The sequence below is a fragment of the Mirounga leonina genome, unplaced genomic scaffold (genome assembly GCF_011800145.1).
Source record: "Mirounga leonina isolate KUSES-001 unplaced genomic scaffold, KU_Mleo_1.0 Mir_97, whole genome shotgun sequence".
Classification (NCBI taxonomy): Eukaryota; Metazoa; Chordata; class Mammalia; order Carnivora; family Phocidae; genus Mirounga; species Mirounga leonina.
In genome coordinates, this window is record NW_023270889.1 from 5,536,172 (window position 1) to 5,552,033 (window position 15,862).

The 15,862-nt window shown below is 40.4% G+C and overlaps 1 long non-coding RNA gene across 2 annotated transcripts in view; it reads right to left on the bottom strand.

The window, feature by feature from the left end:
• Nucleotides 1-9,002: 9,002 nt before the first annotated feature.
• The window catches only part of LOC118006520, a 105,790-nt gene continuing 98,930 nt past the window's right edge, over nt 9,003-15,862 (bottom strand). For both annotated transcript variants that reach the window (XR_004678099.1, XR_004678098.1), the window contains 2 exons: nt 9,819-9,937; nt 9,003-9,276 (listed from right to left, as the gene is read on the bottom strand). This is a non-coding gene — a long non-coding RNA (uncharacterized LOC118006520). The remainder of the gene's footprint in view (nt 9,277-9,818; nt 9,938-15,862) is intronic.

Below are 15,862 nucleotides of genomic sequence, written 5' to 3' on the forward strand. Positions count from 1 at the left end.
TCTGCTCCCTACTGGCTGCCTTCCAACTGTACCTGGGTTAACTGCCTGACCTCTGAATCTCTTTGAGTCACCTGTTCTAGATCTTGAGCTTGGCTTTGACCAAAAGTACATGTGTGCTATCTGTCCTTCCTGCCTGTTGGCCTGGCATCCAGTTCTGAACCTTCCTTAAGGCCCATTTCCTGTCAGCTTGCCTGGACTTACAATCTTGAACTTCACCTGGCCATTCTCACCCTCCCTCTCAGAAACCAGACAGAACATCCCCAAATTATTAAGCTTTTGAATAAATCCGTATTTTATTATATAGAGCTTGCTTAAAGTGAGTTATATTTGTAATACAAGAAGAAAAAAGTTTTAGGAGTAAATTCGGGGGTAATAACTCTCTCTGACTGGACTCAATAATTCAGAACTTTGTACAAGACGATTTAGAGGAGTGGTTCCTCTGCTGAAAAGCACCTCATAGAGCCCCACGGGGTGTGAACAAGTTTTTTGACATCAAGCTTTCAAGGAATCATCAGAAAATGTACATATACATGACAGGCAATTCTTGGCTTATCATTCTCCTTCTAACTACCTGTCTTAAATTATTTAATTACCAAGATTGATTTAGCTTATCCAAACGTCCTAAAAAGCAAACCATTTTTGCTCCCCCCCGCCAAATTTCTGGAATAATATTGATAAGGAAGCTGAAACTTTGTCCCAAATAAGACTTCAGCATTATTTGTATATTCATATGTTCACATTTCCTTTATGTTCAGAATGAATTTGTTGGTGGTTCCCTAATTCATCTGCATCCTTCTTTCAAGTAATAAATGACATCCAAGTTTAATGAGTTGGCTATCTTTTCAAAGAAACACTTTCCCTGCATTTCCCTGTTATTATTTAGTTGTTTTAAAGCCTACCAAGTCACTGAATTGTTTAATTTGCAGCTTTCCACAGAAAAGAATTGTGTTTTGCTGAGTAAAGTACAGCATGATGCATTCTCTATGCTGAAGATGAGCTATTGATTTTTCTTTAATGATATTTGATTTGGGGGCATAAATTACTGTTAAATTGCTATGTCTTTTCGAATTGAACACTTCACAAATGGATTCAAGATGGTCCTTTATGGATTAAAACACTTCTGAACAGCACATTATTTGTAACAACAAAATAAATCACCAGTATGTGAATATAATATCGATTATATCTTTCTTTCCCCCATTAATTTGAACTTTACATCTAGTATTTCAGTTTTTATGTAGTGAGATGGCATTATGTCCACACTGATGACAGCCAAGAAATGTTTCCAATTAAAATTTCAACATAAAAAGTATTGTTTCAGGTAAAACTGGTCTGAAGACAAAAGCTAACGTGGCATTTTCAAAACATTTGATGTCAATAGCCTGTCATTGACTCTTTCATGAACGCAGAACAATCTCATTGGAAAAGTACCTATCTCGGGAGCTGCCACAAACAGCTGAGAAAACAGATTTCAGGCTGGCTCTGAGCATTAGCTCTTGATTCAACTGAAAAAGAGGAAACATCCATAAAACTTATTTCAGCCAATGAAGAAAAGTGTTTTTTTAACTCATGTTCTCCCACTCAAACCACAATGAAGTCTTTTTCATATTGTAATTGCAGTGAAGTGTCCTGGGAATGGTATCATCTACCATCCTCATCACCATTCTCATCCCCATCCTCATCCCCATCCTCATCCCCATCCTCATCACCAGCACTACCCATGTGTGACCAGCCACAAGGTAGGCATAACAAGATTGAAACTAGGAATTTTCAAGGGGGTGAATTCTAAAGAAAGAGGATGTAAATACCAAATATAGTTCCAAAATACCAAGGAAGGAACTGGGAAGGAGATCAAAGCCAAGGATGGTTATCAGGATATCCAACATAAAGATATTAGACCTAAGTGAGAAAAGCCCAACTGACACAAGATCCCATCTCTTGACTTTCCAACTGTTGCTTTTTCCTGGCTATTATCATCAACAACAGGATATAAAGTGCTGGTATGGGGATATATTGACATTTTAAGAGGACAAAAGAAAATGACACTATTAGCTAAAAGAAAAAAATGTCACCGGGGAGAAAAATGAGACGGTCTTATCAGAGGGTTGTACATGGAGTTTAACCCCTATTAGATCCTATAAAGTGCTACACATGTGAGGTTAAATTATATACTCTTCAGAACAAGCTTTTGCGGTGGTGACACAATTTGTCCTACGTTAGAGAGGAGGAATTGGGCTCTAAATGTGTAAGCGATATGCCCACTCAGGCGAGAGTTACAAGGCAGAAGTGAAAGCCATGCTCAACTGAGGCAAAGATTGCTCATCCCAGGACAGATGTCCGCAGTTCTCAGACTTAGCCTCATGTTACTATCACCGAAGGATCTTTAGAAAAGTACCTCTGCTTGGGCACCAGTCAGGGTCAGTCAAACATGAGTCTCTAAGGGAGCCAAACATGAGTACTTTTTTTTTTTTTTAAAGATTTTATTTATTTATTTATTTGACAGAGAGAGAGACACAGTGAGAGAGGGAACACAAGCGGGGGGAGTGGGAGACGGAGAAGCAGGCTTCCCGCCGAGCAGGGAGCCCGATGTGGGGCTCGATCCCAGGACCCTGGCATCATGACCTGAGCCGAAGGCAGACGCTTAACGATTGAGCCACCCAGGCGCCCCCAAACATGAGTACTTTTAAAAAGCTTCCCGTGTAATCACAATGTGTAGCCAAGGTTGAAAACACTGTGCTAGCAGGAAGGCTACCTAACCGCTGTGAAGTAATAGGTAGTGACAAGGCCACCTGTCCAGGACACAAAGTAACCAATATTTCTAAGACCTATCCCTGTAAGTGGCCAAAACAAATATTTTTGGCCAGAAGCGTAAGTGCAGATGATTCCTTTCAGCATGTTTATAGCTAATTCATAGCCCAAAAAGGAAGTTGAAAAACAATGATAAGTGAATATAACTTCCTGACAAAAACTTAGAATTGCATAGATATTTCCTGTAGGAAATATCTAAGTTAATTGAGGCCCAAGAATTCACTTGAAAGGCCACTGCAAGAAAACAAACAGCTTAAAACTTGCCCCTTCCTTTGGCAGGAAGGCCTCTTTACTTCTCAGAATAACTCAGTATCTAAAGCTTTAGGAAATGCAGAGACTAAGATCAAGAGAGAGATCAAGTCGGAGTCTAAGAAGCACGTAGAGCTATTTAAATATTGGGAATGAAAACGTCACTTTAGAGAGATGACAGACACAAAAGAGAAAGCTGGCTAGGATGGAACTTTAAGAACCTCAAGAGACTATTAGAAGGAGTGGCAGGAAGGTAGAAGGAAAACAGGAGAATGTAAGGACCAGAAGGTTACAGAGGAAAAGGTTTCCAGAAGTGAGGAGTGTTCATCTGATCAATTGCTGCTGAGAAACCAGGGAGGATGAAGACAGAAAACTGCCCATTGCGTTTGGCAGTATGGATGTTACCAGTGACCAGTGGTGCTTCTTGCTGTCCACTTTAGTCCAAGGGCATAGTTAAAACTAATTTGTGCTCTGCCATGAAATTATACCTCCTATTATGTTTGATGGCCAAATAAGTTGATCCTGACTTAGATCAATTTTACAACCCAAAATTTTAAGTTCTTTTTAAACCTCAGTTCTTTGGGGGTGGGTAGTGGTGGTGAGAGGGGAACCGGAGTTTGAAAAGCTAAACTAAAAAAGAGAAAATACATACTTAACCTTAATCTTGCCAGTTTTTTTTTTTTTTTAAAGATTTTATTTATTTATTTGAGACAGAGAGCATGAGAGGGAGGAGGGTCAGAGGGAGAAGCAGACTCCCTGCCGAGCAGGGAGCCCGATGCGAGCCTCGATCCCGGGACTCCAGGATCATGACCTGAGCCGAAGGCAGTCGCTTAACCAACTGAGCCACCCAGGCGCCCCCTTAATCTTGCCAGTTTTAAAAAATTAACCAGAGACATAATTCTGGTTATTTGTCTTGACTCATAAAAATTTACAATAAAATGTGCTTTAAATTTTTAAAATTTCTTTACACCAAATGTCTGTAAATGACAAGATGCTCTTTAGAAAATTGTGGTTGAAGGTATGTTTTTAAAAGTGTGGGTTTGGCACAGAGAGCAAACTGATGGTTGCCAGAGTTGGGGGAGGGGTGGGAGGATGGTCTAAATGGGTGAAGGGGAGTGGGAGATACAGGTTTCCAGTTACATGGTAGCTATACTTGAGGTGAGCATAGTAGAATATTTAAACTTGTTGAATCACTATGTTGTACACCTGAAACTAATGTAACATTGTGTGTCAACTACTCTCAAATAAAAAAAAATAATAAGTGAAAGGAATAAAACAGCTTGCTAAGAAAGAGACTGAATCATCTCACAGCAGGCCAACGAAAGGTTATTTTGGGGGGAATAGGGTTCTATTCTCCATCTCCACAGAAGGTGAGACAAGGCTCAAAGTAAAGTAAAAGAAATATACATTATTTCTGTGGAAGGAATTCCGACCAGGTGGTAAGGCATATGTTATAGGCTGAATTATGCCTCCCCACCCACCTCTCCACCAAATCACACATTGAAGCCCAAACCACTCCATACCTCAGAATAGGACTATATTTGGAGATAGGATCTTTAAAGAGGTAAGTTAAATGAGGTCATTAGGCTGAGCCCTAATCCAATATGACTGGTGTCCTTACAAAAAGAGGAGATCAAGACACACAAAGAGACACGGGCAGTGCATATGCACGGAGAAAGGGTCATATAAGGACACAGCAAGAACACAGGGCCATCTACAAGCCAAGAAGAGAGGCTGAAACCAACCCTGCCAACACTTGGGTCTCAGACTTCTAGCCTCCAGAACTGTGAGGAAATAAATTTATGTTGTTTAAGCCACCAAGTCTGGGATATTTTGTTATGGCAGCTGATGGGGTTCAGGATATGCCACTGCAAATATGGTACCTTGGCATATGAAATATTTTAAGGTGAAGACGTTTTGAGAAAGTGGCAGAAGCAGGAAGGTCACTCAGGTCATAAAACCCTCATGTGAAAGGTGCCCTCTCTATACCTGGAAGAAAGAAGCATCCTTATCTCTGAAGACAAAGGGACACTGAAAAGAATCCTAACAGACCTTGGTATGTTTCCCCCAGCGTACTATATTTATCTCATACTCATATCTTTAACCTATCCTATTCCTCCACAACTGTCCACTCTTCATCAAACAAAAGTAACACTACTCAAACCTCTTTCTTCAAGTCTTCATTGCCTTATGAAGGCTCCCGAGTCATATAAAACCTGTATTAAATAAATTTGTGTGCTTTTCTCCTGTTTAAAACAAGTGTGGGTGTGGGACCTTTATTTACTAATTTTCAAAAAGTAGAGAGAGTCATACTATATGATTTCAATTGTATGACATTCTGGATAGTAAACAATAAAAGATAATGGTTGACAGGGTGTTCAGAAGGAGAAAAGGAGAGCAAGTGATGTACATGGGGATTTGTCAGGCAATGAAACTGTTCTCTATGATACCGTAATGGTAGATACAGGACATTAGGCATTTGTCAAAACCCACAGAACTTTAGAGAACAAAGAATGAACCTTAGTGTATATAAAATTTTCAAAAAATCATTTAGAAGGTTTGGAGGTGTCAGGAAAGAGACCATGAAAAGAAAATCTAACGGTATTACAATGTATGAAACAACTCATTGGAAGGGAGTTGGGAATGAAAAGGTGCTGACTTTAGTGAATTTAGAAACGAGTAGAGTCTGTAAGACTAAAGGCAAAACAAACTGCTTATAAGCACTAAAACTGATGAAGTTATTTCCCACAGGAGTACAGGGGTAAGGGATAATCATTCTGACACTGCTATACACGTGTACTATAATTGAACAGTAAATAAATGGATTGATAGTGGGAACCAAGTTTCTCAGTGTTAGTGTGGGAGATCATGGAAGAGCAAGGGGAAGAAGCTAGTATGATCCATTTGGTAATTGATTAGAACTGGAGATACCAGTATGAACTCATGGTTAGCTTAATATAGACATATATGGTTACACATAGAAATAGTTACAGATGCTATAAACATGTACAATACACAATGTATAAGTATACACACACACACTTATTTCCTTACTCCATTGGCAGAGAAGACCCAAAAGCAACAATACACCAGTAATGAAAAGCACATCTAGCACCGAAATTACACTAGAGAAATCAAACCTACATTACCTCAGCCAGGTGATCAAGGTCAATATCAACAGTGATAAATCATGTTGATAGGATGGACCATTGATATAATATGATAAAAAATGGCACTTTATCCCTGGGGCCTTCCTCCCCCAAACCCACAACTCCAATCTAATAACAAGAAAACCAACAGACAAATCCAACAGATGCCATTCTATAAAATGCTTGACCAGTATTCCTAAAAACTAGCAAGGTGTTCAAAAACAAGAAAAGCTGAGGCTGGTATAGCCAAGAACTGCCTAAAGAAACACGACAACAAAATGCAGTGTGGCGTCCTGGGGGAGATTCTGGGAAATCCAGGAAGAGGACATAAGATAGCAACTAAAGATATTTAAATAAGCTATGGACTTTAATAAAAATGGATTCATATTAGTTCATCAATTGTAACAGATATACTATATTAATGTAGGATGTTAAGATGGGAAACTGGGAGAAGGGCATATGAGTACTCCCTGTACTATCTTCCCAATTTTCTTAGAAAACTAAAATTATTCTAAAATATAAAGTCTATTTTTAAAAAAAGCAAAGAGCGTATCTTTTTTTTTTTTTTTAAGATTTTATTTATTTATTCATGAGAGAGAGAGAGAGGCAGAGGGAGAAGCAGACTTCCCGCAGAGCAGGGAGCCCGATGCGGGACTCGATCCCAGGACTCCGGGATCATGACCTGAGCCGAAGGCAGACGCTTAACCATCTGAGCCACCCAGGCGCCCGCAAAGAGCGTATCTTAGAGAATCATTCAAGGCAATAGCAATTTGAATGTATTAGCTGGATTATGATGTAATAAAATAAGCCATCTTCTTAAGAGAGAACATCTATTTATAACACAATGGCAGTAACAATCAATGATAACCTTGTTTATCAAGCCACTATATCTGAGTGTCTTTTTGGTTCTTGGACTCAATTCCAATGTGTGCGAAGGGTGTTCCCCCCACACCAAGAAACAATCCTTGGGCGCCTGGGTGGCTCAGTCGTTAAGCGTCTGCCTACGGCTCAGGTCATGATCCCAGAGTCCTGGGATCGAGTCCCACATCGGGCTCCCTGCTCAGCAGGAAGCCTGCTTCTCCCTCTCCCACTCCCCCTGCTTGTGTTCCTGCTCTCACTATCTCTCTCTCTGTCAAATAAATAAATAAAATCTTAAAAAAACAAAAGAAACAATCCTTGCCCCCCAGCAGGCGTCCGGGGAGTCAACTCAAGTCTCTCAATTCTGACACCATCTGGCCAGAGACAGCATCAGGTTCCACAGGTCAAGGGTTTAGTCCTGCAAGATGGCCCTCCCTACTTCAGATGTCAGTTGCAAGCCCACGTTGTTATCTGTACTTCTGACGGACCAGCTGTAAATCAGAGGTTCCCAAGTCTCACTCCTTGGATTTGATTAATTTGCTAGAACAGCCACAGAACTCAGAGAAACATCTTACTTACTAGATTGCCGGTTTAGCATAGAAAGATGTAACTCAGGAACAACAGATGGAAGAGCGGCCCGGGGCAAGGCTTGGGGAAAGGGGGTGGAGCTTCCATACTTTCTCCAGGGCACCACCTTCCTAGTGCTTCCAAGTATTCACCAACCCAGAAGCTCTCCACACCTTGTCCTCTCGGTTTTTATGAAGGCCTCATCATATAGGCATGATTGACTAAATCATTGCCCTTTGATAATGAGATCAACCTCGAGGGCCTCTCCCCTCCTCAAAGGTTGGGGAGTGGAACTGGGAGTCCCAACCTGATCATATGGTTGGTTCTCATGGAAAGTACCCCCAGCCTAGGTGCTTTCCAGAAGTCATCTCATTAACATAAGACACCTTTGTCACTCTCAACACTTAGGAAATGCCAAGGGTTTGGGAAACTATGAGCCAAGAACTGTTGACAGAAACCAAATATATATGAGAAATACAGTAGTCTTCCTTTATTCGAGGGGATACATTCCAAGACCCCTAGTGGATGCCTGAAACTACAGATGGCAGAGAATCTTATACACACTATATTTTTCCTATACATATACACCTATGATAAAGTTTAATTTATACAATAGGCACACAAAGAGATTAACAACAACAATAATAAAATAGAACAATTATAACAATATATCGTAACGCAAGTTATGTGAATGTGGTTTCTCTCTCTAAAAACGTCTTATTGTACTGTACTCACCCTTCTTCTTGGGATAATGTGAGATGACAAAATGCCTACATGATGAGGTGAAGTGAGGGGAATGATGTAAGCACCGTGACGTAGGATTAGGCTCCCACTGAACTTCTGATAACACGTAAGGAGGAGGATCATCTGCTTCTGGACCACGGTTGACCTCAGGTAACAAACTGTGGAAAGCAAAACTGCAGAAAAGGGGGACTACTGTATATTTTGGTCATCTGAATGACCAAACATATAATTCTTATAAATCACAGTCTCACAGAGTGTGTCCTCCCAAAATCCATATGTCAAATTCCTACCCCTAAAAGTGATGGTATTGGGAGGTGGGGTCTTTGGAAGGTGATTAGTGCCTTATTAAAAAGGCTCCAAATGAGGGCACAAGAAATCTATAACCTGAAAGACAGCCCTCACCTGACCATGCTGGCTCCTGATTTCAGATTTCTGGCCTCCAGAACTGTTAGAAATAAACTTCTGTTATCCATAAGTGACTCAGTATTTTGTTATAGCAGCTTAAATGGACAAGACAAGCATTTCAAAATTATTATCTTATTCGATGTTCACCACACCTCTTGAGAAGAATGAAAAAGAAAAAAAGTACGTCAGTTTTGTATTTATTGGAAAACATAAGAGATAATAAAATGTACAATATATCTTTTTAATCACTGCACATGAAATGAATAAAGCAAAGACCATGGAAAATGCAACATACAATTAAATAGGCATATTTCTTAACATTTGTGAAGAAACTTGGATGCATTTCTCCCTGGTGAAGTACGGTGCCTCTTTATGGAGCATTCTCATTATCTAGCCTTTCCCATGTCTATAAATTTCTATGTGGACACCCATAGGTAATGAATGGTAAGACACCGGGTCTTACTTCTCAAATGACCTTGATTGTAGCCTCCCAAATCTGAAAATAGAAATTTAAACAAGTTTCACTAAATTGAATACTTACATCTTATACCACCCAATATGTTCTATTTTTTTAAAAGTTAACATTTTAAGTTGTAAAATTCAAATAAATTTTACTAGATTCTATGGTATCTGATGATCAGTGACTAGATATCTGGAATATTTAACAATAAAAATTCCAAAAATCCAATAACGTCTTAACAGCTTAAGAAGCTAAAATTCAGGGCGCCTGGGTGGCTCAGTCGTTAAGCGTCTGCCTTCAGCTCAGGTCATGATCCCAGGGTCCTGGGATCGAGTCCCACATCGGGCTCCCTGCTCCGCGGGAAGCCTGCTTCTCCCTCTCCCACTCCCCCTGCTTGTGTTCCTGCTCTTGCTATGTCTCTCTCTGTCAAATAAATAAATAAAATCTTAAAAAAAAAAAAAAAGAAGCTAAAATTCAGGAAGTTCTCATTGGGGAAAATATCATGTGAAGTTTCTTCTCAATTAACTCGTTTTAAATATGTTGGCAAAGCACCTGAGTTTGGCCATTGTGTCCAGTACCTGCTTTGTTTCTGACCTTTGGCTTGAGGGAGTGGCTCAGGCTCCTGAGCAGACTGGGGTTTTGTCCTCTTCCAAATGGGCTCCTACATGGCTCCTTGGCATGTTACCCCCTCTCAGTTCTGCATGGGAGAAGATAAGAACTCAACTAAAATCTTAATATTACCATAAAACAGAAAAGCCAGCATTCCAAATCCTAAAATGGTATCTTATTTCACTGGAATTTAAATACATTTTAACAATTAATTCCCAAAAACTTGCTTGAATTTTACAGACTTGCAATTTTAGACAGTTAGATTTATGGCTTGGTTTAGAGATGCATAAAATGGAATACATTTTCCAAAGTATCTTCCTTCTCAAATTCTTTTGAAACTAAGAGACTGTATGTACATTATCTCAGGCAGCAAATTGCCCAGAACCAGGATCTTAATGCAAGACTTAACCTTCACAAATCATCTTACCTCCTTCACTTTCCCTTTGACTGTGGGGAAAAAAGTGCCTACGGTGTTACTTGCTGAGTTCCCTCTTGGTGACAGGCTTTGTGCTAGATGTTGAATATACATTATTATATCATTTAGTCTGCTCAATAACTTCATGCAGAATTCAATATTCTCCCATCTTAAAAAAAGCAAATTAAAAAAAATAAAAAAGGAAATTAAATTCCTAAAGTTTAACTAAAATAGCTGAGTCACCCTGGAAGTAAAGTCTTCATGGAGACTTGAACTCAGAGCTGCAATTCAAAGGCTGTGTTCTCCCTCCAACACCACACAGTTCAAGGAGGTAGACAGACTGTTAAGCCAGGAAGCCTGCTGCAAAACTTTCACCAATGTTGAATTAAACATAGCACTTCATTCCACTATAAACATGGACCAGTAGTCACTAGTAGCCTCAGGTATTCAGGTAATTGTAACTTCACCTCCATAGAAATATCAGATATTTTTAAATCACAGTATAGTTGTTGCAGATACCTTAAAATATTATTGGTGCTCATCACTACTATGAAGTTATGAAATCAAATCTGTGCACTAGATCTTGTTTTTAATTCATTAATAAAGCATATATCACAAATTTTCAAAAATTTTGATGACTGTCTTTCAGTAGTATTGGTTTTCTTTGAGATTTTAAGTGTTTGATGGGCTCCATGCTCAGCGAGGAGTCTGCTTGAGATTCTCTCCTCTCCCTCTGCCCCTCCTGCTCATGTGTGCTCTCTCTCTCCCTCTCAAATAAATAAATCTTAAAAAAATAAAAATAAAAATACTATTTTGTCAAGGGACTGACCCAAAGGCTTCACAAGACTGCCCCAAAGTTCATGGCACTAATAAGATTAAGAACACCTACCTAAAGCCATATAATTAGAAATATTTGAATAAGTAATGACATACAAACTGGTTTTGTTTATTGTATTTTGACTGAACTAAGACATCAATTCTACTAATCAATAATACCCAATCTGGGCATCACATATTTCTCATGGAATTTCTCATAATATATACTCCATGAAAGGATCTCTTTCGATTAACTTAGCAAATCAGCCCTTCACACTTGCGTCATCAGAAGAAACTCAACTGTTCTCTGTTACTCCACCTGTTCCTAGATACCTCACCTTACGCAAGGCAGGTCTGCAATGGGATGTCAAGGACACCAGGAAAGATTTTGTTCCGTTCTTCCTTCCCCCTCCACCAGATTTATGCTAATTATGGATGCCTGTACTCTCTTTAGGAATTTAGGGGTTAGGAGAGCCCCTTCAAAAAATTTTGCGTCATTATTAGAGGTAAGATTTCATAGTCAAGTGCCCTCTACGAGGATGATTAACATTCACACAGAGGTATAAAAAGCACCCTCTCTCACAATTTTGCCCTAAACTTTAATGATTCCCTTAATTCTAGTTACAATTTCCAGTTCCTCGGTTTCCCATTTGCCAAACAGGAGTGGTAACACGTGCTCACCGCTCACAGACTGGCTGTGTAGGGAAGACACGACCAGCCTCCTGGGCATCAAATGCTTTGCAGTCAGTCAAGCAAATGTCACATGCCACAGTAAGTGATGGCAAAACCATCTCTTCCTTATGATGGATGTCACCATGGCCTGTCCTTTCCTGCTAATAATGTAGTTCTTCAATCTCTAGGCTTCACACAACACAGGAAGACTGCAATTACATGTGTTTTTAGGCTGACTCATTTTCTAATGGTAACGATCAGTATTTAAGTTAATTAGGAAGATTCTTTTGATGTCCTTTATTTCATTCACAATTAGTCTCCTGCTATATATATATATATTTGTTTTTTTTAAATAAACTCCCAGCCAGTGATGGGAGGAGTAGGAATCATTTTACTATCCTCAACTTCATCTGCTGTCAGAGAATTGCTCACCGAAGCGCCTAAACAGAGTTTGAGTTACTCTGAGCTGCCTTGGATAATGGAATTCTGAATCCATGTCCAGAATGGGTACTTGATTGAGAAAGGTCAAAAGTCCCTTTCTCTCGGTTTTGGGTCAATTCCCTCTTTCAACCAAGTCCTATTAAAGTTCAAGTTGAATTTCCAGACTCTAGCACCTTGGCACAGATGACTTTAGCCATTAGCCAACTTCAGAGAACAAGGCCCTAAGGGAATGGACAAAGAGATGGGTAAAATTAGATGATACACAAAGCTTGCAGATTCTGCTGGAGAAGTGTGAGGTGAGGGGTGCTCTTCGGGAAAGAACAGGGATAGGAGGGCCCTACAAAGGTCTGCAAAGGAGGTGAGCCCTCCCAAAGGAAGTCTTCAGCACTTTAACCACTGGCTTTTTAATCAAATGACTGTTTCATAGCTTGAAACAACTTCTCCAGATGAATGTTTTTCCCAACAGGTCACAGAGGCAGAGCTGGGGACTGTCAATGGCAGCCTGGACAAGGAGGATGAGTGTGGTCAGTGGCAAAAACCAAGGTCATATTGGAGAACCATAGGTTCTCCAGGATGGCCTGTGACTGGAATTCAGATAGTCATTCAGTCAACATTGAAGGCAAATCCATTCAAGCTACAGAGAATCCTAAGGAGTGATCCTTCCCCAGAAGGTGCTCACCATCTTGGGTGGGAATGAAATGTTCCGACCACTCACAGACACTGACAGAGCTGGGGTGAGACTCTGTGAGTGAGATGTCATAGAGCATGGTAAATGGGGCTCACCGAAAGCACGCCTGAGCCCTCAGCAGGAAGCTCCATTTCTATTTAAAGATTACACCACAGATGGAGATCGCTATCTTGTATGTGCGGATGTGGCTGACAAAAAAATAAATAAATGAACAACCTCCTCTTCATTGCCTGTATGTGAAGACTGACATTTGGTTTATAGCTGCAGAAACTGCTTGCTATTCCAGATGTCAGGGGGTTCCATTACTCTACTTCACACACAATTACATGCTGTTCCAGCACAAACACACCCTACCATCCCCACCCCCACATTGCTAAAGCTGTGAACATCCCCCCACCTGCAGTTTGCCATTCCTTCAGAGCTCTAAGCCACAGAGCTATCACCTCCCTGAACTGAATATCTTCTTTCTCTTCTTTGCTTGGTCAGATCCTATTCATCCTTCAAAACCCAGTTGAGCCATGACTGCCACCGTGACGCTTCTATCACTAAAAGTCATTCCTCCTCATTCCTCCTCCGTCACCACATTGGCCTCTTATCTCCACTGTGGCACTGATACAGCATTCAGTTAAGTTGTTTCTTCAAGGGCTTATCCCTCCAAAGAGTAAGCATTATTTTGCAAGCATTTAGAATGGTTCCTGACAAGCCCAGATGTGCACGCGCACACACACGCTGCAATATTACTCAGCCATCAAAAAGAATGAAATCTTGCCATTTGCAATGAAGTGGCTGGAGCTAGACTGCATTATGCTAAGTGAAACAAGTCAGTCAGAAAAAACAATTACCATATGATTTCACTCATGTGTGGAATTTAAGAAACAGTTTAAACAGATGAACTTATGGGAACGGGGGGAAAAAAAGGACAGGGAAACAAACCATAAGAGACTCTTAAGGAAAGAAAACAAACCGACAGTTGATTGAGGGACATGGGCGGGGGATGGGTTAAACGGTGATGTGTATTAAGGAGGGCACTTGTTGGGATGAGCACGGGCGTTAAATGCAAGTGATGAATTACTAAACTCTACTCCTGGAACCAATATTGAACTATAGGCTCACGAACTAGAATTTAAATAAAAATTTGGAAGAAAAAAAAAGAAAAAAGAATGGTTCCTGACAAATAAATCACTGATGAATTAATGAAGAAATGAATAGCCTACTCCTTGATAAAAACTGTTTTTCGGGTGTCTGGCTGGCTCAGTCGGTTGAGCGTCCAACTCTTGATTTTGGCTCAGGTCATGATTTCTCAGGGTCATGAGATCGAGCCTCGCGTTGGGCTCCAAGCTGAGCAGCGTGTCTGCTTGAGGTTCTTCCTTTCCCTCTGCCTCTCTCCCTCGTGCTCACTCGCGCGCTCTCTCTTTCTCTCTAAAATAAATAAATAAATCTTTAAGAGAGCTGTTTTTCAGCAAGCATCAAAGTAGTGCTGCCATACTGACTGTATTACAACATACTTGGATGACCTAAACTTGTCACTTGAAGCCATTGTTGTAGCTCAGAGATGAAGCTGTGAAGTAAAGGATGAGAGGTGGGTGCATATGTGTTACCTGAAGAAGCCTCAGAATTCTTAGAAAAAATAAGACAGAGCTTCTCCTCTACAGACTTGCGGTTTACTCTATAACTTGATTTACTCATGGTCACAGACTCAACCTCGAAGACCAGAGGCCACTCTGAGCAAGGCCACTCTGAGCTTGATTCAGGTCAGCGAAAGCAGCATCAGTAACAGCCCTCCTCACCTCTAACGTGTACCCATCACTACCCTGAAGCAAGAGAGAAATTCAAGTCTTCGTCAATCCTTGCCAAACATTACTGAACACTCCAAATACCCACCCCTGCACTCCATCATCAGCTGGTGGAATCCTAAGCACTTATACTTGGAAAGGATCTAGCAATCACCTGTTCTGACTCACCCCCAAAGTAGGAACCTACTCCATTCCATTTAGAGCAGACGGTCGCCAACATCTGCTTAAAAACGTCTACAACCAAGAAGCTCCTTACTCTGTGAGGTATCTATGAAACTCTCTGAGCAGCTGTAGAGCTTAATGAGCAAATACCCATAAAGCACATAGTACCTGGCACACAGTAATTCCTCAGTACATGTTATTGACATTTTTTATCATTATCAACTCTCAAACCCTTTTTATTTCACTGACAATCCCTTTAAGATACAAAACAATGTACAAGTGAGCAAAACGTTATGTCTAGTACACTTCAGTTTATATAAAATATGAAGAATCTACATAAATGTGTGATGATGTGTGTGAGTGTGCATGTGTAACCGTGCTTACAAAGCTTCTTGAAGGAATTCCCAGCTGCCACTGCAGAGGATGCCCACTGTGAGAAACCAAATGTCCACATCAAAGATTCTGTCTCCAGTCCTTTGATGCCAGAAAGGTGCTGGGCTCTGTGCCAAGGGTGAGATGAAAAGCCCTCCCCCTAGTCTTATGCTATACATTGTCACCTGCACCTTGAAACAATACGGCTATATCCAGAGCCCTACAGAATCCATCACTCATCTAAGCTGATCCAAGACACCAGGCAGGGTGTCCTCTTCTTATCTCCAACCTTTCCAAAGCTCGGCTACTAACTTCATTTGGAGAAAACGAATACACATAAAATATTTTCACAAGAGTAAGTAACTATTTCTGTATTGGTAAATTTAGAAATTATCTAAAGGGCACAGTGTTCAGAGATACAGCTCTGGCTAGAACATAAACACCTTTCAACACTGTCACATAGAGCAGTTTAGTTACTGAGAGCCTTAGCTCCCAAATGTATACTTTTCTAATTATGGGCAAAGCTCTGTAATTATAAAACCAACTACCCCAGTCCTGTGGTTTCCCTAACAAAGGAACTCTTTCTACTAAAGGTGTATTCAAGTCTCCAGCTCAAGCAGACACACCTGCAAACTTTGAAATGACAGGTTGGTT